This window comes from Nyctereutes procyonoides, unplaced genomic scaffold, assembly GCF_905146905.1.
Source record: "Nyctereutes procyonoides isolate TBG_1078 unplaced genomic scaffold, NYPRO_anot_genome, whole genome shotgun sequence".
NCBI lineage: Eukaryota > Metazoa > Chordata > Mammalia > Carnivora > Canidae > Nyctereutes > Nyctereutes procyonoides.
The window spans coordinates 24,558,328-24,584,887 of NW_026575036.1; positions in this window are offsets into that span (position 1 = coordinate 24,558,328).

The following is a 26,560-nucleotide window of genomic DNA, read 5'->3' on the forward strand; positions in this document are numbered from 1 at the left end:
CAAGGATACAAGTGAAGAGATTCAATCAGTCTGAAGTAAGATGTAGACAGCTGTATTGTTATAAAATTCCACACCTGAGTCTGATGCAGATCCCCAGCTCAGAGCCACTGATGTAGAAGGTGCTACATTCAAATTAAGGGAATAAGATTATGGCCAAGTAAAATTTGAGACAATAGCTGGAATTATGACTGATAACACTGTGGTTGCCTAGCATCATCAGGTCATGAGGAAGAGCAATATTCAGACTGATAAATACATGAAAACACAACGCAACTATTTCTTAAGAGTTTTGACCAATGTTTTCCCTGGAGGTTGAAATATCTCATGGACAATGAAGATACTGAAAAATCACCATGGATTTCCCATAAGTATACGATTTCTCATACATTTATATTAATAAAATTTTCCCTATACGAAGTTAACATGGAAATGAGTGTCTCTCCTGATTTGACAGCTCTTCCTATGCAACTCATCAAACAGGCCTAATTATTTCTAGCACGTCTCTTTCTATAAGGTGAAAGAACCAATATTTGTAATTTATCAGGGGCCATATGAGTGATCTCAAAGGTAGTTTTAGTTATGAAAAGTAGCTTGAGAATTTTGAGTTTTAATATCTAGGATTAAATTTTTGGAAGACAAAATTTTTTTAAAATGTCACAGTAAATTGGTAATGGGTAAAGATAGTAATGGGTGACTTAGCAATAACACTTGATTGTCTATTTAATCATAGTGACATATTTAAAAAAATAAATATAGACGGTAGCATGATTGAAGAGGACCTTATCTTTTTCAGAAGTGAAAGTGAAGGACCTTTGTTCTTTGCCTCCCCTCTTCCCAAATAATCAAAGATTCAGGTAGGAAGAGACTGTGGGGAGGTTGGGTAGGGAGAGAGAAAACCAAGAGCAGTTTGGGGTGGAGTAAGGAAGAAGATAGATGACCATAAATTTTGCAGTCTGGGCAGTGATTCAACACGGCAGGGATGTGGAGCTGGGTGGGATTAACAAGATACAAAATTCCCAATGGAACTGTGGTGTCAGGTCACTCTGGTAGGAGAGCAAGGGTAGACTATGGAATCAGGGAGTCAGATATTTAAGGACTTGGATAGGTGGGGCCAGATTAGAGCATTCCAGCAACAGACAGGGTTTCTAGAGGTTATGTTATGAAGACTTAATGTGTTGATTAAGAAACCTTAATTCACGATGTCCTGTACATTTTTTTCCTTAAGACTATTTAAAATCTCTTAAAAATTTTTGTCCTGGGTGCCTGGGTGACTCAGTTGGTTAAGCAACTGTCTTCTGCTCCAGTCATGATTCCAGAAACCCCAGAATCAAACTCAGGGGGAAGTCTGCTTGTCTTTCTCCCTTTGCCCCTCCCCCTATTCAAGCTTGCTCTCTCTCTCTCAAATAAATAAATAAAATCTTAAAAAAAAAATTTATCCTGATGTTACTACTTAAAAAATACAATGTTTATTTCTGTAGCAATATCTGAGGATTTGTCTATTTTGTCTATTTTTTATGCTCCCTTTCTGATTAAATTAAATAAGTAATAAAAGTCTGAAAAATAATTCCTGCTTGAAGAGTAACCTAAATGAAGAAAAGATAAATCTTTGGGACACTAAAAACACTTTACAGAGTATATCAACCTGGTAACTTTGGATAGAAAATGTTGTGATTTTGGCTCTTAAGCTTAGCAAATCAGTCTGCAACTGTACCCTGCCAAAATATTTTTTTTAATGAAAAAAAAAAAAAAAACCTTGATGTTTCCACAGATTGGGATATTTGGCATTATGTATTTGTAACATCTGCACAATTGATTGAATTCTTCATCTGGATATTTTGGCATCATGACACCAATGGCTTTGGAATGCTTTCTTTTCCACCACTAAACACACACATACACAGACACACACAGAGACACACACACACAGTTCAGTGCTTGAAGTGTGAAAGTCAGGAGGTATTGCAATCCCATTTCTTTTCCCACTGAAATCTTTTTCAGAAGTTAGGCACAGAGTGGATAAATTAATACACTTCCACATTTCTCTAAATAAAAATATGTCCATCCAAGCTAGAGGGTATTATGCTAAGCTAAGTCAATCAGAGAAAGACAAGTATCATATGATCTCACTCATGTGTGGAATTTAAAAAACAAAACAGAGGATCATAGAGGAAGAGAGGGAAAAATAAAACAAGATGAAATCAGAGAAGGAGACAAACCATAAGAGACTCTTAATCATAGGAAACAAACTGAGCGTTGCTAGAGGGGAGGAGGGTGGGGGGTGAGGTAACTGGGTGATGGACATTAAGGAGGGCACATGATGTAATGAGCACTCAGTGTTGTATAAGACTGATGAATCACTGACCTCAGCCTCTGAAGCTAATAATATGCTATATGTTAATTAATTGAATTTAAATTTTAAAAAATATCCATCCATCCCATTTTCTCTTCACCCTTCCTCCACCTTGTTACTTTTTAATCCTCCTAAAGATTCTATCATCTTGGTGTTACAGACTCAGGATGTTGGAGGTTGGGAAGAGGAGAGAGTTGGGGAATATAGAGAGCCACCAGGTCATCCCAAATGTAACATGTCTGTCTCTAGTAGTGTGAGAGATGTTTATGACTATGGCAGAGAGTGTTTGTTTAGCTTTGGATTTTCTAGAAATGTTCTCAAGATCTCTTTCCATTCTATTGCATGAACATGATTCTGAACTTCAAATCTGCTCCAGGGCACTTAGTCAGGTGGTGCTCGGATCATCAGTGTTTAGAGAACACAGGCCATAAACTCCTCCTGGAGTTTATAATCCAGTGGGGAGTCAGGATTTACAACAGGGAAGAGTGAACAACATAAAGCTGAAGCTCTGTGACAGACTGTATACTCTGAATGTTCAAAGGTGATGAATAACAATGGAGACGTGGAATTTGGGGAAAGGCACATGGAGAAAGGAATTTTGAGTTGGGGCTTGAAAGACAGCCAGGATGTGATTGTGGAGAAAGGGGATATTCTGTAATGGAAGCAATGGAGGCAAAGAAATGGTTAACTTCTGAGCTTGACTGAAGAAGAGTGCTATGTGGTCAAGTTACAGAGAGGAAGGGTGGAGGATCTTGGAGGCAAATAGAACATTTCACTCAGATGCTATATGGCACATGGGACCATGTTAGATGGTCCAGCAGGACTCTATGACTGTCACTTACCTCTCTGTATTTCCTACCACACATATCCTTAGCAGGTGTTTACTAAATATTCCTTGGATTGAAGTACAGCATCATGATAGAAGCTTTCAAAGACTCAAATACAATAATAAGGACCTAAAATTAACCATTTAAATGACATTTTCTGCTAATTTTTCAGAAAGGGGGAGAAAGGATATTGCTTGTTTCAGATATAAAAGCTACAACCATTGTGAATATACCTCATCAATCAGTAAATTACAGAGATAATATTTCTTACACATTCCCTATGGGTCAGGCACTGCTCTAAGGCTCCTGGGATTTCACCATGACCTAGAGAGGCAAGATCCCTGCAAAATTATTTCACCCAGTGGTAACTGCCTTGAAGACAACAAAAACAGGTGGTGAGAGGTGACTGGGCAGGGGTAGGCTGGACATTAAGGAAGGGCCCTCTGAGGATGTGACCTCTGAGCAGAGTCCTGAATGGGAAGAAGGAACAGGGCAAGGGAAGGTCCGAACATTCAATTAGAGGAAAGGATGAGGAAGGGGTCTTAGGAAGGGCAAAGCTTAGCACGCTGTAACCATAATTTGATGAATTTTCTCTTCGGAATTTAATTCATTGTAAGCTGAGCCAATAGGCATCTGGCAGGACAATTTCTTTTTCTTCATTTTATCTCTTCTTGTAGACTATTTTCAAGAATAAAATAAAGTCCCCCCAAGACCCCATAGTAAAGGAATAAATTTATAACAGCAAAGAGAACAGGAAGTAGACAAGCATCGAACAAAAAGTTCCAAAATATATCTGGAAGATTGACAGAAGATGGAAGGCCAGTGAGACATAAACTAGGTGGAGGAAGGCTGTGGAGAGTGGGGCAGAAACCAAGGAGAGTAAGGAGAAATATGCTGCTTGCTAGCAACACAGAGGCCTGCCTTGCACCCACATCCACCCCTTCTTCTCTCCTTTCCTCCATGAAAAAGAACCTGGAGACAAAACTGAAAAGATAGCTTGGGGTAAATAATAGGACCTTGAAATTCTGACTCAAAGGGACTCTAAGGAGATCTGCGTGCATGGGCAGAAAGCATTTGAAAATGTTTTCTTGTGAAAAAAAGGATAGAGCTAGAGAAAAATGTGCAGCTGCAGACAGGGGTTTTTATGGGAACAGTGGTGATGGTGGTGGTGGTGATTACTTTTCAAACAGGAAAGGCTTAAAGATGATGCAATGGCAAGGGCTAGTGGAAGGGACCTTCCTAACCAGCATTCCTAGCTCCAGCTTTCCCTCTCTTTGCTCTGCCATGGTTAATCTCAGCTAATTTTTCTAAAATCCAGCTCAAAGCACGCTGGGTATCTCCTCCAGCTCTTCATACATATCCTAACCTGCTGTGTTTATGCCACTACTCATGTGTCCTCCTTGGTCTTTTAGATACTCCCTTTACACGCGTACCCCTGAGAATGCCAGGGAACTTCAGGCTGCATTGCAAATGCATCCTTCCCTCACATGTTCCCTGTGGGCAAACACTTGAATTTATTTCTTGTTTGTTTCTATTTCACAGTCTGGCCATGTAATAGATATTTAGTGAGCATTTGTTGCTTCTTCCTCCCAAAAGGTTGTCACTTTTTTTGACGCCATTTCTCGAATAGTCTTCCACATCCTCACTTCCCACTCACCATGCTCTGGCTGCTGCACCCAGTGCACCCCCTGAAACTGCTGAGTAGAAGCTCTCCTACAAGCTCTTTATTGCTAATCCAGAGAATGCTTCTCAGTCCTTACCCTGTGTCAGATTTCAGCGGGATTTGACTCTCTAGACCACAACTTTTCCTTGAGCATTCTCTTCTCTTGAGTTCAGTAACTTAACTCCATCTTCCTGGCTTTCTTCAGAATTCTCTGCTTCTTTTCAGTCGGCTTTTCAGGATTTTTTTTTTTTCCCTGCCTTCCCTTCAGTGCCACCCTCAAGGGTTCAGCCTAGCTTTTCTTCTCTCACTCTGCTTGCTCCCTTGGGTGTGTTTGAGCTCAGGAGAAAGATGAATGTCACTAAATTAATCTCTCTCCAGCCCAGATCTCTCTTCTCAGTACTAGACCAACGAGTATAATTGTCTCCCAGACACCCTCTCTTGAACATCACAATCACACTTTAAATTTAGTATATCCCAAACTAAACTCATCATGTGCTCCACTCCTTTTCCATCTGCACTTACCATCACGACTTATTTTATCCTCCACTCTTCCCTCTCTCAGTGAATTAAAATACCAGCCATCTAGTTTCTTAAATCAGATTTTGACCTGGGCATCATCCTTGATTCTCAAAAAATGAGTCAATTTGTGCACTTGGGAGAATGGTGGTGTCCTTAAGAGTGACTGGCACTTTTAGGAGAAGTTTGGGTTATTTTGTTTGTCTCCTTGGAAAGAGAGAAAAAAAAAAAAGATTTACCTAGATTAGATAGGTTGAATTGGAAGTCATTGGGATACCCATGGAAAAAGTTGATTGGGCATTTGTAAATGTAGGTGCTGAAGTTATGAAGAGATTTCAGAGTGAGAGCACCATATTTGAGAGTCATCTACCATCCAAAGGACATTCACTGAAACCATGTGAAAAGATGAGATCATCATGGGGGAGAGTACATAGAAACAGGATAAATGGAAACAAGTTGTAGGGGCAGGCTGTAACTCTCTAAAAGCTGATGGGACCTTACAGATGATCTGGAACAACTTTTTATTTCCCCTGAAAAAATTATTGAGAATGGAAGAGGAAGAGAGAAATCAAATTCTAAAGAAAAGCCATCTACTTAGAAGGTCTTTGATGCCAAGTTAAAGTTCTAAAGCTCAGACCAAGAAAAGATTCAGAGTGAGTTGACTCTACTAGAGTCAGGAGCAAGCCTTCAGAATCAAGCCAACCTTGTTGTTGGCAGCGCAGAGAGCCAGAAAGAACTTAGGTCTTTTATGAGTTCCATGAAACAATAGATAAGCAAACCCTAATGCTTACACAAACTTTAGATGTCCTATAATGTAAGCCAATAGATTCCCTTATAGTGTGAGCCCATTTGATTTGTTACCTACTGGAATAACAGTTAGTACGAGGGCCAGTTCATGTGAGCTCAGTAGAGCTGATGGTGTGCATCTCTTCCTAATCCTGTAGTCGGTAACAGCATGTGGTTAGCTTGAACTGGCCATGATGGGACTATTTACAACTCAGAAATTGACAACTGCTGCAAATTAGTGTTATTCCCTCTGTCCCTGGAAATGTGGTAGTTAAACATTTTCCAGCACATCACTGGCTACAGCCAAAAGCATCTTTACTGATACACATGTTGAATCAAAAACTGCTGGTCATTGTTTGTCACTTAATAATTCATTTGGAAGAGTATCAATCAATGCCATGTGGCTTGAACCCAGTTGCCACAAGATCTCTATCTATAGTTTATAATAGAATGTTAGGAAGTGATTGGAAGGTTGGAAATCTGGAAGTTTGCATTTTCTTGGAGGGGTTGTGGGTATAGGACACACCCATTGGGAGGGGGGCAACGTGTTACTCTCCTACCTCAGGTCAAAGGAGAGGTTTTAAGAGAATCACTTGGAGAACTTGATGTGAGTCGCATATAGTTTGAAGGACATAGAGACTCTCACATGAAAGTTCTGAGGGAAGAGATTGTGGCTGAAATTGCTGAGAAACAAAAGGATGGTTGTTTTGCAGGGGCAAAGGTGCAGACGCATTTTCTGTGGGCCTGAATGAATCCTTCTGTGGGCTTACTGGATCGTCTTGAGAAGGATTCTGGGTAAGAGGATGGGCTGGGGGGCCTAGGTGACCCAACATAGACATGGGCTGCCTAGCAGGCCATGGGGCAATGGCAGTGGCCAGCCCAGGAGGCATCTTTATCCAAGGCAAAGAACTATAGGTGAGAGACCCCTCGGGATGATGATGTTGGGGTGTTGGGTAAAGGCAAAGTTGCATCACGAGGGTCCCCAATTATACATCTGACATACCCACAGGGCACTAATACCAGATTATGACGGTACTAGTGCAGTTGGAATAGATTCCCACTATTACTTCTCTCTTTTTCCATATGTTCCAACCCTGTCCAAAGCAGTAGCTAGTCAGTGAATGAGGAGTTACAGGACTAGATGGAGTAAGGGAGAAGCCCACCTGGGTCTCCTAACCCCTACATTTCCCGGCCACAGACAGGGAGGATTAAATGGGAGAGGCAGAGGCTTTAAATTGGATAAAATATGGACATTTTGAGCTTAAACTGGAAGGTACTTTTCAAAACTACTGAATGCAATTTCTCTTGTGACTGCAAGAGACCAGAAAAGCTGTGGAATCTGCTCAGTATTTGTACCGGGGGCAGGAAAAACCTGCAGGAAAGTGTTGGAAGGGCACTTGGTGGGGGGAGGGGAAATAGTCTCTATGCACTACTGGCTAATGCAATAAACATATTAGCTTTGCATAGATGAATGCAGCATTTAATACCTTGATTAACTGTCCAGAATCACAGTCCATGTGCTTAAATGATGTCTGTTCAATGAATGACTCCAGCTTGGAGTAAGAAAAGGATTTTGGAGGAAATTGTCCCATCTGAGAAACTGTTTACATCTCTATCACATCAGAAAGAAAGGTACTTTCTTTTAATTCTCTATTTAATACAATATATATTAGGATTCATGGGAAGACGGTGGTGTGTGGCTATTTAACACTTTTTCCCTTTAGCCTCATAGAGTTAAATATAAACACAGAATTTCTGTCTCTCTACCCAAGCTCTGCCCTGTGCAGAAATGATGATGAAGATTCCTCTGCATGTCTTTTGATGGTTGTACTTTTCTCCGTAGGTAATAAACACTGTGGTAGCAAGTTGGACTCTTACTTAACATTTAAGCTGGAAGAATTAGAATCCATGACTCTTAGGGTCTAGAAGCCCTAAATCCAGTGTCTAAAACAGCAGGCACAAACCACAGGTGGTTATCTAACTTTACATCTAAATTCATTAACATTAAATAGAATTTAAAATTCAGGTTTTGTATCATGCTAGACACATTTTAGGTGCTCATTAGATCTGTGGGGCTCCTGGCACAGATTTAGATTATTTTTATCATCACAGAAGATTCTATTGGACGGTGCTACCCTAGGTCTTTATTAGAGAAAGATAGACAATATTTTCTAGATGAATTTCTACCTGGGATGATTTAGGTTCATTTCAAAAAAGAAAGGATAAACTTTCATATGTAAATAAGTTGAGAAGGTAAATAAAATAAATGTAGTCTTCAAATTAAGAATTTGGAGTACATCTAAAGACAGACTTTGGTAGAAGTGATCTTTTGTGTGTAAATTTCATTAAATTGCTTGTGATGGACCATTTAGGTAACTTATTTTGCACTGTATTCTTAGAAAATGTCTTTCTGGATCATTCCCAGAGAGTCTATCTCAGTTTTTATAAAGTATTCCATTGCTATTGATATTGGCAGAGAAAAATTAAAATTTTCTGCATTTAGGAAAGAATCTTTATATTCACCATGACTGAAATCTTTGGACTAATCTGGACAAATTAGATTGATCCTTACCAGAGATAAGAAGACTGCCTAGTTCTCTCTCTGAATGTCAACAGTGATTTATAGCAATTCCTGCTCAGAGCTGGTAACTGAGAAAAAGCTATCGTGTCAGAGAAGGCCCCATTAGATTTAGCATATACCAACTTCAACAGAAGATCATTACAATGAAGTATAATTATAACAGTTTTCTTTTTTAAAAATTTAAAAAAGATTTTATTTATTCATTCATGAGAGACACAGAGAGAGTGAGGCAGAGACATAGGCAGAGAGAGAAGTAGGTACCCTGTGGGAAGCCCAGTGGGGGACTCAATCCCAGGACCCCAGGATCATGACCTGAGCCAAAGGCAGATACTCAACCACTGAGCCACCCCAGTGCCCAATTATAACAACCTTCCGTAGCATTGGAATTGCCAGTGGTGAGGGACAGGAAGAGATGGAAGAAAGGATGGAAAGACTGACATCTTCATAAGACTGAAGACAGGCCCCATGGGGCAGACATCTTTGTTTTGTTACACACATGCCTCAGAGCCTGGAATACCACCTAGCACATAGTAGGTGATCCATATCTGTTGAGTGAAACTTATAGAATACTATCCTCCCTATTATCTCATTCTCTGTGAGGCAGGAAGGGGAGATTAAATTAACCCAATTTAGTTAGAGATGAGCAATGAACCAAGAGAAGTCCTGTGGCTTTCCCAAGGGGACATAGTTGGTTCTAGAGTTGTAACTTAGCCCTGCCTTGCAAAGGAAATTTCTGAAATTTCTGATAATTTCAGAGCTTTCGTTTGCCTATGTCTATTCGAGCTAACCATGTATTTTTCATTTGTTTCTTTCCCACTTTGGAGTTTGGAGTTGCAAGCGTAAACTTGTAATTAGTTGGCTAGTATGGGGTGAGTCAATAAATGAATGAAGGAAGGATAAAGAATACTTTGTCCTACCTTAATGTGAGCAAATTTCAGGTAGCAAACCTAAACTAGTGTTAGTTCTGTATGTTTTACCTTTTTTTCCCCCTGCAATATTTAGTTGTCCAAAGTCTGATTTCTTTAACCCAGAGTTCTAGATGAGGGACTGAGAAAACCTTTTCTGTAAGGGACCAAACAGCAAATATTTTAGGCTCTGTGAACCAGATGATCTGTATTGAACTATTCAACTCTGCCATGATAAGCATAATGCCTCCTGGATAATACATAAATGAGTACATTGCTGGGTTCTGCTAAAACTTTACTTACGGAGACTGAAATCTGAATGTCATATAATTTCCATGTACCACAAAAAAAATTTTTTTTGTTTTTTTTCTTTCAACCACTTAAAAATGTAAAAGGCTTCCCTACACATGATGGGCTGGAATTGGCCCACGGGCTATAGTTTGCCCAACCCCACTAAAACTCTTGCTTTGTGAGTCATAACATCAAATTGAGCTAATCTGATCATACTTCTTTTCATAAACTCCCACTGGCTCCCACTGGCTCCTTACAGCCTATGCAGCGAAGCAGCAACTGGCTGACGGGAGCACCGCACCATCCATGACCAAGGCCCATGGCTCTTCTTCCAGTATTCAGCTCCCCCAAGCTCTCCCTGAGCAGGTCTACTCACCCACCTTCAATCCTTTGCCTACTCTGTTCTGTACGCCTGCAATGTCTTCTCTACCCATCCCTATTTCATCCTGCCAAGGTCTGCCGTTCCTTCCACTTCTGTCTCTAAGTCTTCCCTAACCTACCAACCCCTCCCTAGCTGAACCTTTTCCTCAGCGTCCAACCTCTGTGGTATGTGTTCTTTGTTTTCCTACTCTTTAATAGATTCTACCTTTATCATGATCTTCCACCCTACAAAACTAGCAACTATTGAGTTTAGGACCTGCATCTTATATATTTGGTAGGGTTCCACGATAGGTTTCAATGAACATTTGTGGAATTTAAATGAATAATCTGCTAAGGATCCAAATGGAATCACTTGAAGTATGACTCTTTGCAATTTCAAAAAATAAGAAAATAGGTATCTTTGCTATTTCACAGCAACTTCTAAAATAAAACTATTGAGAACAAGAAGGAAAGACTTCCAAAATCCCTAACACCTATTTAACCCATCCCTCCAACCACCTCCCCTCTGGTAACCATCAGCTTGTTCTCTCTCTTTTTCCATTTGCTTGTTTTATTCCTTAAATTCCACATATGAGTGAAATCACTTGTTGTATTTGTCTTTCTCTGATCGACTGGTTTCGCTTAGCATCGTCCTCTCTAGCTCCATCCACATTGTTGCAAATGGCAAGATTCCATTCTTTTTTATGGCTGAGTTATATTCCATTGTATACACACACCACATCTTCTTTATCCATTCATTGGTGAATGGACACTTGGGCTGTTTTCACAGTTTGACTATTGTATATCATGCTGCTATAAACATCGGGATGCATGTATCCTGATGCATCCTGATTGAATTAGTATTTTTTGTATTCTTTGGGTTAAATACCTAGCAGTGCAATTGAGTTGGCTCATACGTAGTCCTATTTTTGACTTTTTGAGGAAATGCCATACTCTTTTCCAGAGTGGCTGTACCAGTATGCATTCCCACCAACAGTGCAGGAGAATTCCTCTTCTCCACATCTTCACCAATATCTGTTGTTTCTTGTGTTGTTGAGTTTAGCCATTTGGACAGGTATGAGATGATAGTTTATTGTAGTTTTGATTTACGTTTCCTTGATTATGAGGGCTATTGAACATCTTTTCATGTGTCTGTTGGCCATCTGTATAGAAGTATTGAATCACTATATTGTTAGATCTGAAACTAATAATACACTATATGTTAACTAACTGGAATTTAAATAAAAATAAAATAAAATAAAATTGCAACCTCAGAAAAAGGAAGAAAAGTTGTGTCTTTTACTAAATAAAGTCCTTTTTCATGCTATGAAAAAGATTTTTAAAAATCAATTTACTGAAGCTTAATTAACTGTTATAATTGGCCATAAATGAAAGGCTCCCAATTAGCTATAAAATGAGTGATGGCAAAGGAATTTTCTTGTCAAGATAGACTCTTAAGAATTTAGAAGCAGCTAAAAGCAAATTAGCCACACCTGCTTATGAGACAAACTAGAGAAACAAGCTTTAGCGGAGCCGACCAAAGTGCAAACAATTTAAACCTGGCAATGGAGACCAAGAAGGCAGATATATTACTTAAAGCAAAGAGGAAGTGAAGGACTGAGCTTTGTATGAAGGTGTGTGTTATAGTAAAACTAGTCAACTTTCTTCAAATTAATCTTATCTGCATATGTAACTTTTTATGTGTTTTGTTACCCTCTCTGGAACCATGAAGATATCCCAACTATTGTGAAGATGTATTCATTGTCAAAAACTCAAATATGATTTATTCTTTTTAACTTTTTTTAAAGATTTTATTTATTTATTCATGAAAGACAAAGACAGAGAGAGAGAGAGAGAGAAAGAGAGGGGCAGAGACACAGGCAGAGGGAGAAGCAAGCTCCATGCAGGGAGCCTGATGTGGGACTCGATCCTGGGTCCCCAGGATCAGACCCTGGGCTGAAGGCGGCGCTAAACCGCTGAGCCACCCAGGCTGCCCCAAAACATGATTTAAAACCAGGCTATCTTAGTGCTGGAGACAGTGGGTAGCCAAGATGTGAAAGCTTTGCTAGGGCTACATCTGCCTATCCTGGTTCCTGGGACCATAGCAAACTAAACATGTGTAGGTTCCCTCCTCCACTTTCTGAAACACACAGTGCTGTGGTGGATGGAGTTACAGAGAATGCAAAGAAATCTTAACAATAAAACAGAACATCATTAAAGGATGTTCCAACCTGGGGGAGCAGTACCTTACAGTGGACTAGGATCAGGATGGGAATAGTTACTAATCTTCTAATTAATCAGAAGAAAGCTCATTGGGAAGAATGTCAAAGGTGTAATTTACAACTTCTTTAAATGGTTGAGGGTAAGTCCCCCCAAAACATCCAAACTAACATGATCTACAGAGGTAGGAACATGGTTTGGGGAGTTGAAAATGATATGGCACTTTTCTTTGGAAGGGAAGTCTGTGATTTAGGAAACAAAATATTGGTTAGGCATTTGGAGAAACTTGGGGTGATGGGAAGGTAGAGAGACTTATGAGAGTTTCAACTGAGCTATCTTAAACCAAGGTCACTCCTTTAAATTTATGGCCTGCAGAATTTGAGTCTTATCTGCTGAAGGTTAAAAAGAAATGGATGTGTGCAAATAGGAAAAGCAGGCTGAATTTTAAGTGTATTTTCAAGGTATTATACCTTTTTAAACTGCTTGTCCATTTAACCTATTAGATATAATCTGGTAGACAAGTTCAACCAGGAAGCAAAAATAATTATTTTATTGTTACTGTTTGGTATAGGAACCTGGAATAACTATATGTGGGTAGAGTGGAATCAGATTTTGGAATATTAGTTTTTTCTCCTGGTCTTTAGGACTGTTTTCTTTTCCTCTCATTCAAAGAGAAAGGCGGCATTAAATCCCACTTCCTTGGAAAGTGAGTGTGACAGGATGGAAGACAGGAGGAGAAGATAGTGTGCAGAAATGCAGAGGTGGTCAGTGATGGTGGTGTGCAAGGTAAGTTGCAAGAATGAGGATGGAATGTAGGAAGAAACTAAGCTGCTAGAAGAAGGTAGCTTCCTTGAGAATAAGAAGGTTTCCCAAGTTGTAGAAGACAGAGAGGTCCACCCTTTCCAGTAGAGGAGACCAAGATCTGATTCTTGGAGGTGCCTCCCAGAGAATTAGCAGGACTGTTGACAGGGGTGAAGCCTAAGAGCAAGGGCTGGAAATGTCTTCAGGATGATGTCAGATGTCTTCAGGATCATCAAGATCATGCCAATTGTGAAGCATGACATAAGCAGTAAGGTGTGGTTAACTAGAGAGCACTTGACCTGCCTAAAAGAATGCAAAATAGCCCTTTGGGTTTTTTTCTTGTTGTTGTTTGTTTTTGTTATTCCTGTTTTGGAAAAGCTTTAGTGCCATCAAAATATTTGTCCAAAATTGCATCTTCTGGGCTCGGGGGATAATATAGAGACATAATTTGTTATACAGTCAAATCCTGTGACAAGGAAGCCACGGAAAGCCATCGAACCTGTATGGACCATGAGGACAAGAACAACTGTCATCTCAGTGGTAAGGTATAGATAAGAAACAATCACTGGAAGAGAAAGATCTCATTTCCCCTTGTTCCCCCGCCTGTTATATACACTATTTATAGTCCTGGCTTCTTGCCGTGAACCAGGCAAGGGGAAGGAAGCTCAATTGTCTTTGTAGTAACTGGAAGGTTGATGGGGCAGGATGGTTCCATGGTACGGTTTAGGGTTAAGGGGTAAACACCACTTAGTAAATGGAATAAACTAATGAAAACCTATTGTGAATAACAGAGATTGTTGATGAGACAGATCAGATTCTGAATTGGCGGTAGCCAGTCAATGAAACAGAGACACCGATGCAGGTGGAACTGGAAGCCGAAGATACAATTGATTTGTTCCAGCAGCAGACAGGAGGCATCTCCTAAAAAGGGAGGCTGTTTCTTTACTCCACAACTCTGTGTTTACAGACCAAGGAGACATTCTCGATGAGAAACTGCAATTTGGTTCTACTACATCCCCGTGACCACAGAATGGCTTTCTGTTGTGTCTCATTTTCTCCCTCCCATTCTTTTACTGTCATAAAATAAGTACAAGCTTATTGCTGTTTTTTTCTTTTTTTTAAATGGCCAATGTTATGTCTTGATCGACATCAAATGGAGATGGGATGGGAAAAGTGCAAGTTCTGTGAAAGTACCTCCTTTATCCACAAGCGGCATGTTCATTCAGCTCTCACTTTTCTATTCCAGTAAGTTATTTTGTGCTCAGAGTTTAACAGCAACCAACTACAACCACCACCACAAATCCCAAAACATAAAAATCCTTGCATACCTTGCTCTATTAAAGGATTTTAATGTTTTTCATTTGTCATTGTAAAATCACGGACAAATTTTTTGAAGATTTATTTATTTTAGAGAGAGGGAGAGAAGGGGAGAGAGAGAGAGAGAGAGAGAGAGAGAGAGAACCTGAGGCAGGGAGGGATAGAGGGAGAAAGTCTCAGGTAGACTTCTCGCTGAGCACAGAGCCTGACTCGAGGCTTGATCTCAGGACCCTGAGATCATGACCTAAACCAAAATCAAGAGTTAGACACTTAACTGACTGAGCCACCCAGGTGCCCCAAATCAAGGGCAATTTTATAACTTTTTCATACATAGTTATTCCATGTAGAGTAATCTGTATTTAAATGGGAATAAATTGTGTGAAAAGAAATGGATCCTGGATAGTTTTCCCTTCATGCCAAGTGTGTTGTTATTTAGGCAAACTTCTTGTTAAAAATGAAAAAGAAAATGGAAGCTAGCAATTTATCTTAGCAAGCACTCATTGGATGCTTAATCATATACAATCATCTGTATGGTGTAAGGGGGATAAAGTTTTAGTAGGAAGAAAGTTTTGCATGCAGGAAACGTGCAGTCGAGTGGAGGAAGCAGCAAATGTATGGAATACAAGGGAAGGTATGATACGTACAACCTGAAATGAACACAGTCCGGTGGGGACACAGAGGAGAGAAGGGCAGTTGTCATCGGGGAAGGATTAGATGACTGATGGAAGGACCCACCTGTACTTTAGTCCACTTGAAGCAGGTACCACATTCAGTAGAAGCTTAAGAAACACACTTAAAGTGGATAGAGTGTGAAGACAGCTCATTGCTCCTTCATCCTTTGTCTTTCCTGCAGCCTTATCACCAACCTTCCTGACATAGCGACATCAACATTTGACTTATTTGTTTGATGTGCCCCTTGTAGAGTTGAAGGATTCTGTTCTGGTGACTTCCTGGTCCCACCTGTGAAAAGTATTTTCAGCTTGTAAAGTAAGAGTCTCTCTCTCTCTCTCTCTCTCTCTCTTTCTCATTATGGCCAAAATGAGTAGTTCTCAACCTTGGGCACATGCTGGAATCACATGGGGGAATCTGAAAAATACAGATGGCTGTCATTTGTCTCCTGGTAATGATTCACTGAGGGTACAGCATCCCCCTGGGGTATTCCTGCCATGGATGCAGAACCTGATTTTAATCATAAGGAAACACCTCAAAAAAACAAGTTGAGTGACATTCTACAAAATAACTAGGGTGTTAGTTAAAAATTTTTTCAGTTCATGAAAACTATGAGGAACAATCCCATTTTAAAGGAGACCAAAGAGATGTGGGAGCTAAATGCATTAATGACCTTGAATTGAATCCTAGACTAGAAACTAGACCAGAAAAATGACATGGATGGGGCATTTGGAGAAGTCAGAATGAGGCTTATCGATTAAACAATATAATTGAATCATTGTGGACTTCTTGATTTTGATCATTGTACTGTGATTATATAAGAGAATGCCGTTGTTCTTAAGAAATACACACTAAAGTATTTTGAAGGAGAGGAGTGTCATGTCTTCAACTTTCAAATGCTTCAGAAAAAAAAAGCATAAGTAGAGGGAAGTATATATATTTAGAGAGAGAGAGATTCAGAAAGAGGAGAGAGAGGGGGAGGAAGGGAACAATGAAAGTACTGTGGAGAATCTGGATTAATGGTAAACAGGAATTCCTTATGCTATTTCTGCAAATTTCTGGTAAGTTTTATTTTATTTCAAAATTTTAAAGGTATTTTAAAATAAAAAAGGAAAAAAGCATTGATGCCTGGGTCACACTCCCAGACATTCTATTCATTCAGGTTGTGGCCTGGGCAGCAGAATTTCAACTGAAATTCTCTCCAGTTGATTCTCGATGCAGCCAGTGTTGAGATCCGCTGGCCTACACAGACCTTGGTGTCTAGACATACAGAATCTCTAATCTACCCATCATTTATGGAGCTTGTTAGAGTGAAGAACATTGGGGTTAGAGAACAATAATAATAATAGTAATAATAAAAGCAAGAAGAGCAATTTATAGGGCCCTAAATATAGATCCATCAAGAGCTCAGCAAGTAATATAAATGTGTTAAAGCAGCAGGACCCAAGATAATGCAATGGTGAGAACATGTCTGGATTAAGTCATGTAACTCAGATTTTAAAAATATTCTCCTGAACAATCCAAAATAGGCAGGCTTCTTTTGGGACAACGTCTCATCATATTGTAACGTACAGGCCCGAAAGAACAGGGAATTATGGTGACAGTTTGTAGGCATAGAAATTTAGCAGTACTTTTAGGTTCTTCAGAGTATAGTCCTGCTGTGGATCAGACACCGTTGAAGCATTAGGTTTTCGTTAAATTTAAGCAAAGTATATATTTAAGATAATTTGGAAATAAGAGAATTTGCATTTAACTGTTTCTATTAGGCTAACTTTGGCTGCAGGTGACATAAAACCTCAGCTTAACCAGATTTAAACAATAAAGTTTAACATCTAATATAACAGGAAGTCTTGCAGCTTAATGTCCTCAAGGGTCTGATTGCCTCCCATCTCCCTGTTCCACCTTTTCCAGTGGGTCATATGTTTGCCTTCCAGCCAGCTTCTTTAATACTCCCCAGAGGGCAGCAGATATTCTAGGCCTCACATTCAGATGTGGCAATATCCAAGAAACAATTATCTCTTGCTTTTACCTCCTAGAAACAAATAAATCTTTTCCAGAAACCCTTAAGTAGACTTCCCTTATGTCCCAATGTCCTAAGAGTTGCATGTTTATTCCTAAACTGAGCATTGGAAAGGAAATAGGATTTTTCTTTTCTTTTTTTTAAAGGGGTGTGAGAGAGAGAATCTTAAGCAGGCTCCACACCCAGCAAGGAACCTGATGCGGAGCTTGATCTCACAGCCCTGATATCATGACCAGAGCCGAAATCAAGAGTTAGATGTTTCACCAACTGAGCCACCCAGGTGCCCCAAAAATGGGATTTCCAGGTTGGGCTTGGATTAAAGAGTATGAGCCTTGAGGATGGGGTCACCATCCCCTGAGACAGAAGGGAGGCAGGATGCATACCCGGTAAATGTGGGGTGGAGGTAGGAAATGAGCATGAAGGAATCAAGCAGCAGAGTCTGAAACAGCAACTGTTCTTAATCAGACATTTCTCTGAGATTAAGTCAGACTTATACATAAGACAGTGGACTGTGTGAAAACTCGATCCAAATAGACTGGCAAATTAAGGAATTTCAAAGTTAAGAGATGTGGAATGTAGTGAAAAAAGCAAGAGACTGATCAAGAAATTTGGCTCTACATTAACCAGTGGAATGCTCTTCATCAAATAACTTAATTTTTCTAGATCTCACTCATTTCTTCACCTAAAAAATAAGGGTCGGACTAGATGGTTTCTAAGATGACTTCCAACATGAATAACCTGTTAGTCTATAATCACTGTTTACTAAGCTCGAAGATGTAAGGGAAACTGAAGAACTTGGTATTTGTGAGAATGCCTCTCAGAGTAAATAATTCTTAACAACCTAGACCCCAAATAATGGAAAAGTGGATGATGATTGACTAGCACAATGAGGACTTCTGGTTTCTGGTCCAGCAGGTTAAGGACTTGGAAGTCATCACTGCATCCTAACAACTCAAAGGCTGAACAAACCCCAAACCAACAACTCTACTTAGATCTGTCAGAGAAGTGAGATCATAGGGCAAACTGCTGCATGGGCAGAAACAGAGAATCACAACTTACTGGAACAAAACCCCACATGCATAAGCATGTGAGAAGATGCTCAACACCATATACCATGAGGGAATGGCAAACTCAAACAAGAATGAGATGCTGTCGCACGCCTATTAGAATGGCCAAAATCCAAAACACTGTCAACAGCAGGATGTGGAGCAACAGGAATTCTCCGTCACTGATGGTAGGAATGCAAAATGGTACAGTCGCTTTGGAAGACAGTCTGGAACACTAGACTTTAAGCAGTTTAGTTTTCTTACGAAACTAACCTATTCTTACCATGTGACCAAGCAGTTATGCTCCTTGCCATGCTCCCCAATAAGCTGCAAACATATGTCCGCATAGAAACCCGCACACAAATGTCGATAGCAACTTTATTCACAATTGCTCCAACTTGGAAGCAGTCAAGATGTCCTTTAATAGATGAACAGACAAAACTGTGGTACTTCCAGACAATGGAATATTATTCAGAGCTAAAAAGAAAAGAGCTCTCAAATCATGAAAAGACCTAGTGGGGACGCACATGCATATTGCTAAGTGAAGAAGTCAATCTGCGAAGGCTATCGACTCTGACTTCTAACTATATGACAATCTGAAAAAGGCAAAACTGTGGGTTAGTGGTTGCCGGGGGTAGGGGGAAAAGGGATGAATAAGTGGAATATGAGGGATTTTTAGGGCAGTGAGACTACTCTGTACAATATTATAACAGGGGGTACATGTCATTATGTATTTGTTGAAACCCATAAAATGTACAACACCAAGAGTGGACTCTACGCACCTTGGGTGATAATGATAGAAGTTCATCCGTTATGACAAATGTACCACTCGCGTGCAGGGGGGCTGTGCCGTGAGTCAGCAGGGGGTACAGTCAAAATCTCGGTACCTGCTAATTAATTTTTCCATGAACCTGAAACTGATCTAGAAGATAAAGTTGACATTTTTTTAACAAAAGCATAATTAAAACTCTCAGACCCTGAGATACAAATTTTATATAATAAAGCTAAACTATTTTCTTTTTCACTTCAATCTCGTCTGTTGCTTCCTTCAGGAATATCATAACAAGTAGATGTGTCTGAGAGTTTGATAAGCAAGAAAAGCTCTCTGAAAGCAGGCAAGGCTTCCGTTTGCGTTTCCCATGTCTCTCTCCATGAAGGTGGGCAAATTCTCCAACATCTTTTCTCTTGAGAGGAAAAACTAGACTTTTTTTTTTTAAGTAAACATCTGGGATCCCTGGATGGCTCAGCGGTTGAGCATCTGTCTACCTTCGGCCCAGGGCGTGATCCTGGAGTCCCTGGAGTCCCTGGATCGAGTCCCACATGGGGCTCCCTGCACGGAGCCTGCTTCTCCCTCTGCCTGTGTCTCTGCCTCTCTCTCTCTCTCTCTCTCTCTCTCTCTCTGTCTCTCATGAATAAATAAATAAAATCTTTAAAAAGACAAATAAAAGGTAAATATCTGATTATCCATTTTCTTGACAAATAACCTTTTAGATATTTCCTGTCCTTAAGATGTTGCCATAGAACAGAAAACAACCTGAACTGCGTGGACGGCACCACAGATGCTGAAATTAGATGAGCAAGGCTGGTGCTGACACCTACTGTTAGAGCCGGAGCTTGAATTCTGCTCACGCAGGCCCTCCTGGCTGCGGCTGCAGTTGTGCCCCCTGCAGGGGCCTGAGTGGCTGTGGGACAGCATCACCCAGAGCTACACGACCCAGAAAAGGGCAGCAAGGGAATGACTCAGCACTCCTTGAGATGAGCATGTCGAAGATTCTGGAGGCAGAAGATACATTCTCATCCCGGAGCCTTCCTGAGGCTCTGGCGTCTTTAACAAACCTCCTGCTTTGTTTCTCCTGTGATGTTCTGCTCCCTGGTGCTTTAAAGAGCAGGTGCATGTGGCCCCTGGGGTCTCACAGCTCTCCCTGGAGAGCAGGGGGAGGGAGAGAAAAGGACACTGGGAAGCTTCTCCGACCTCGGTCCTTCTCCTGCCCTGGGCCTTTGCTCTAGATGGTAAGTCAGCTACCTACCTTTCCTTTCAGTTATCTGTCTCTGGCTTTGGAAATATTTCCCACCCCAACCTGGGAAATAGCTGTGGAGTTAGTCACATTCCCAGTTTTAAAAAGCTGTGCGTTGGGAGCGTCTGGGTGGTTCAGTGGTTGAGCATCTATTTTTCGCTCAGGCCCTTATCCTAGGGTCCTGGGATCGAGTCTCCCACTGGGCTCCCTGCAGGGAGCCTGCTTCTCCCTCTGCCCCTGCTTCTGCCTCTCTGTGTCTCTCACGAATAAATAAAATCTTTTAAAAAAATAAAAATAAAAAAATCAAAGGTGTGCATTGTGTGAGGGCTCACACTCCATCACCTCAGCTTGGTTTCCTCTGTGTCTCCTGGAGTCGGAACCTAGACTGGGGGAAAAAGACCCAGAGTGTACACTCTTCTGGTCAAAGGAAAACACACACTCTTCCTGGTTCTGTGCAAAAGAAAACAGCCGTGTGTTGCAATGCTTGCTAGGCAAGGGCTTCTGTAAAACTCAAGAATGGCAATGCCAGTCTCCAACCTCAACCCCGGGGAAGGTGGCCCAGGCCTGCGAGCTTGGGCAGGAGGCCTCAGGAGCTGTCAATGACCATCCTCGAACCCCTGAACATACAGCTGCTGGCTCCATGGGTTCTTCTGCTCCTGCTGTGCGTTTGCGTTCCTGGGAACAGTGCTTCTCTAAGCAGATAGACGCGCATTCCCTAAGAACAAGAGCTTGGGTTCTAAGATCTGTGAAGGACTAACTGTGCCCCCACGTGGAGAACATAAAGAAATCGCCTATATTTTTGCCCTCTTCCTTGTTTTCAAGACAACTCAAATAGGCTAATTTAACTGTCACGGCTTTTTTTTTTTTTTTTTAGCTTTTCTATTTTTACAGTGAGTTATTTGAACATTTCAAATAGGAATCATTTTAAGAAAGATTGTTGGTAGTTGCCAACATTCTTCCTAGACGATCTAAATAAGTTTAAAGGATTTGTGTTCTTTTGAGTAAAATCATAAAAATACTTCTTCTATTCACGCAGATATAATCAAGGCACTCTCTGTACAACTTTTCTTATGTGGTAGGCATTTTGGAACTCACGAGATGCTAGGACACTTTGTAAAAATCCATCTCATAGAAAATCAAGTTGCAAAAAAAAAAAAGAAAAGTAGAAAAGGAAATCAAGTTGTGTTCATTGAAATAAAAAACTTGATGAAACATGACAGAAGAAATATGCTGGGCTGTTGATCAGCTGTTGGTCATTCAGTCCCACGATGTCATTGCGCATTGTAATAGGGCAGGATAGCCCTTAAAAACACGGATCTGGCGTCACAGTGCCTGGATTCAAAGCTCTGCTCTACCAACCATGCACTGTATGAGACTCTGGGCAACTTCATGTTCTGTGACTATTTCCTCCTCGGTAAAATGGGGCAATAAGTTAATATGGGTGCAAAATACTTAATGGTGTTTCTGGCACTCCACTTATATTAAATGAGAACTTATCATTATTAAATTTAACGAGTAAGTTACTGGTCGTATCCTATCGCATTATAAAAGCAACATCCCAAATCATTGGCTTGTCTTTCCCATTTCAATGTTGTAAATCAGGGAGTATCAGGTTTAGAAAATATTTGATTGGCTGATAGGTTCCTCTTATTTAAGGGATACTAGTATTCCCTCTAATTTTCTACGGGGAAGATATTTTTAACAAAACTTTCTTTCGTGAAAAAAGTAATTTTTTAAAACTTTGTTGTCTCAGTTCTGTTTGATTGGGGGTTTTGTTCCTTCTTGCTTTCCTCTAGCATTTCAGCCTGTTCTGTGTTCCCGTGTTCTTGTCATTTAAGGTTGTTTCCAGGCATCCACCTCCTATTTTGATTGGCTTGGGCTAGGGCACCTGACAGCCAGGATTTTAAGCAGGGCTCCCCGTAGACCTTACCATGAAGAGATCACAATGGGGCCATGTGCAGAAAAAGAGCCTGGAACTGCTTGGACATCAGCAGTCATCCCTTTCCTGGTGAGGAACAGGGAAAGGAAAAGAAGTGATGTCAATTGGCATTAGATTGAATACGTGTGAACCCCTTGGCCCTGTCTCTTTTTCCCAACCCCATGGCCTCTGTGAGTTGCGTCCTCAACCTGGTGTCTACCTGGGACCCAGGACGAGTGCCTATATTTTCTGTGTGCCCTGTTTAAGAGACATTTAAATGTATTCATCCAGCTTCTTTTCTTCTTTAAAGTCTTGATAATATTTACTAACTCTAGAAGAAATTTAGGAAAACCCATGTATGCAACCCCCACCCCACCCCAGCCATTCTTTGTACTGCTAATATTTGTCATTACTGATAACAGGAATAAAATTCTTCTCTACTTCTCTGCCTAGGCCACTACCTGCCCTTATCTTTTCTGAGACTTCCACTTGGTCTACTACACATTATTTTCTCCTTTCCTTCTTGCCTTCTTAACCAAAGCTCCATCCATCCACTGGATTTTTTGGAGGGCACACAGAGTCACATGTGGCCTTTGTGTGGTAAACAATCCCAACTGAATTGACTCAGCTGATGGTGGTTTGTGCAAGCTTGATCAGGTACCCATGCACTTTAGTTAGCTTTATGCCCTTCAATGATGTAAAAAGAACATGGTAAGATGAACTGGGAAGGGGCTTTCATGTCACTGTTGGCACTCATGGGGCCATGTTGCCGGTGGGACTCTTACCGGCTTGGGTGGCTCAGAGAAACCTCCAGCAAATATCCACTGCACTAAAGCGCCCTCTGTGTTTCCGGTGTTATTTTTTCCAGTTATTAATGGGCCCAATTTTTTTCTTAGTTTTAAAGAAAACTAAGGCATACTCAATTTGAAACTTAGTACTCATTTGGAAACCAAGAGATCCCACTATTTCATCGGCCGTCCAAAATAAGATAGCTTGAAACATTCTCTTGGTCAAATTTTCCTCTCAAATTATTCCAAAAGCCCAAGTTAGATGTCATCAATAGCCAGAGATTCTTTCAGAAACTGCTGCCACTCTAAATATCAAAGGCCTTAAAAACGCATATAGCCTTTAAACCAGCATTTTTGCATTAGTTATTTATTGTAAGGAAATCATTAATCCTATGAAAACAAACACCTAGCTCAAGACGTTAAGGCAATGCTATTTATAACAGTGCTTTATTGAAAATAGTCTAATTGGTGAATGCAGAATAATGATTAAATGTTCATGATACCTTAAACGAATAAAATTCTATGCCACCATTAAAAATGATGTTGTAGAAGAATATTTATTGACATGGGAAAATATTAAGTGCAAGAACTGGGTTAAAGGTATCTGTATGGAGTGTGTATAATATGTTCCCATGTTTGAAAAAATATATACACATATGCACAGGAAAAGTATGAAAAGTTTTTTAAATAGAATGCCAACAGTGGTTAATTCTTGGGTGGTAAAATTATAAGAAATATATATATATATATTTCAAGTAGGCTCCATGCCCAGTGTGGATCCCAACGTGGGGCCCAAACTCCTGACCCTGAGACCAAGACCTGAGCCAATATCAAGAGTCGGATACTTAACCGACTGTGCCACCCAGGCACTCCATAAGAATTTATATTTTCTTTTGTTTCTTAACTTATGTTTCTTTGACAATAACTGAGTAGTGATCATATAGTTTTTGAAGACTTCTAAAAAAAAAAGGTCACAGTTCATCTTGTGAGGACCACCAATAGATATCGTTTCAGGGCTTCTCCTATGAGAAGTGTTCAAGGTGTTATAGAAACTATGTGAGATATGAAAGAAATGTGCATGAAAGTCATTCAGAGGATTTAGATCTATAAAACACCAGCATAACCTTATTACAATAGGCTTAATTTTATTGAATAAATCTACCTAGGTGGGTTCCTGTTTTGCAAAATATGTTCCTGTTGCTAGAACTTTACTCGCCAATGGCTAATGGTTCTGTGTAATTCACATCGAGCACATTCTGGTACTCAGTTCTTCGACCCATAACAACACTTGAACCTGCAGTGGTGTGGTCCTCAAATACTATGACACAGGGGACAGCTTCCTCCAGAGAGCATGATGCTTAAAGAGGCTCCGTTGGCTCTGAGCATATGTAGAAAAGAAAAACAAACTCTGGATGATGAAGGAAGTATAAATGTGGCAGATTGCTGAAGGGTCATTACAGTCTCCAACTGCAGACATTAGTAAGTGTCTCCTGTTCTGCCCCTTCCTTGGAACAGAGGGATCAGAACCCCAAAGATCTGGACTCAAGTCAGCCATGTAAATGTTAAACACGTAAATAAAAATGTGAAACCCTACTATACGCTATTATACTTTAAGCAAATCCTTTATATAGAGAGCATTAAACAATAAGCACACTCTTTTTAATCTAAAACTGGCAAAAAAAAAAAAAAACCCAATCCCCTCCAACTCCCTGGTGATTTATTTTGTCACCACAGAATTTCCATTTCTGCTAGATTTTGGTACACACATTGCATGTTCATCTATACAGGAAATTAACTTAAAGGCACCAATAGAGCTTTAGCTGCAGATGGACAATTAAGAGAATAGCTGAAACTCATTTACAAAATTGGAATGAGCCCAAGATAGAGAATGAAAAAAACCGAAGCTTCTATAGATGTTTTCCAGAATTTTTAGAATTCACGATCATCTTGTTTAATTCCCAAAGCATCAATTCCTAGCAGCATTGGATCCCTGAAATATGCAAAGGAGATGATTCAGAAAAAAAAAGGGGAGGGAATAAATCATCTAACAAATAATTAAAATTAAGCTTCATGTCAGCAGGTGGCATGCACACATTCATGTATTCAACAAACATTTATTGAGCACCTGCGTAACAAATCATGTGGCCCAAAGATGATTTCCTAGACAAAGATATGACTCAAGACTATCCATTCTATATGTGTCCTCTTTAGCTTATGAACATCCTGAGTTCAAAGTCTCATTTGACTGACCATGAAGGGCAGCAGTGAGAAAAGAATGGCAAAGGTGCACCATCAATGTGAGGGATGTGTGTGTGTGTGTATGTAATAGAGGGAGAGTATGTGAATGTGTGTTTGTGTGTGTGTGTGTGTGTGTGTGTGTGTGTGTGTGTGTAATAGAGGGAGAGGCGCCAGCAAAATGTAGCTTTCCTTTCTTTCTAGGTCTCTACGCCTTGATAGCTGGGGAAGCAAGGCAGTCCTGTGCTTTTTTCCTTGCCAGCTCTCTTTCTTTGGCTCCTACCTCCTCAAATAGACCACAGCACCTAGAATTATTTCTCTGATCCACTATACGCAGGATAACCATGGGAGCAAAAAGGTGGGCATGGGAAGGAAGCAGGCCGGTGATGCTGTCTGGCCTCCTGGGAACTGACTGACTGCCCACTGACTTGGGATGTCAGACTGCAACATCCCATAAGAAGCCATCTATTTTCCATGTAATGAGAAGTATAGCAGAGAATCTGGTCAGTGCACCTTCTGATGTGCTCAGAACTAATTCTCTAAATGCCACAATCATTTTTCTGTCTCCTCTTGTTGAAATTATTTACAACATATCTCATTTTATGTCTCGCCTTAGCACATAGAGCAAAGTACGTCAAAGTTCAATGACACAATTTCCAACAGTAGGCAACCGAAGATGTCCAAGAATATTAAAATCACCTTAGAAGTTATCATTGTTTACCTGTATTTTTCCCCCATGGAACTAGAGGGCCAGCTATGAAAAAGATCTGATGGTTGAAGTTTCCAATTATTTGGGTTTTATTATTCTAGACTTCCTGCCCTGTCCATGAACTTGAGGTAAACTTGAAGTGTAAGGATTTTCTGGAACTAAAAGAGTGACTAATTCTCAGGTTAGAGAGAGGCTCAAGCTGTTTTTGCTTTTTGCAGGTCAGATTGCTTCACATTGCATCAGATCATTGAAAAATACTCTGAACAAGTTATAAAGGGGGAAGAATATAGAGGAAGTCTCATCGTTAAAATGGCATTTTCACATTAATTTATAAGATAAATCATTAGGGCCAAACTGATTTTGAATGACTTAAACTGTGCTACACAAACTAATATGGGTTAAAAAAGAACAATAATGAACAAAAGAGGAATGGGTCAAGAAGAAGTTAAGTAATTTATCTAGAGTTAGACAATATACCAGAAGACAATCCAAGATTCTTGCAATGCAGATGGTGTTTTTTGTTGCTTCCCTTGCCCCGTGGGT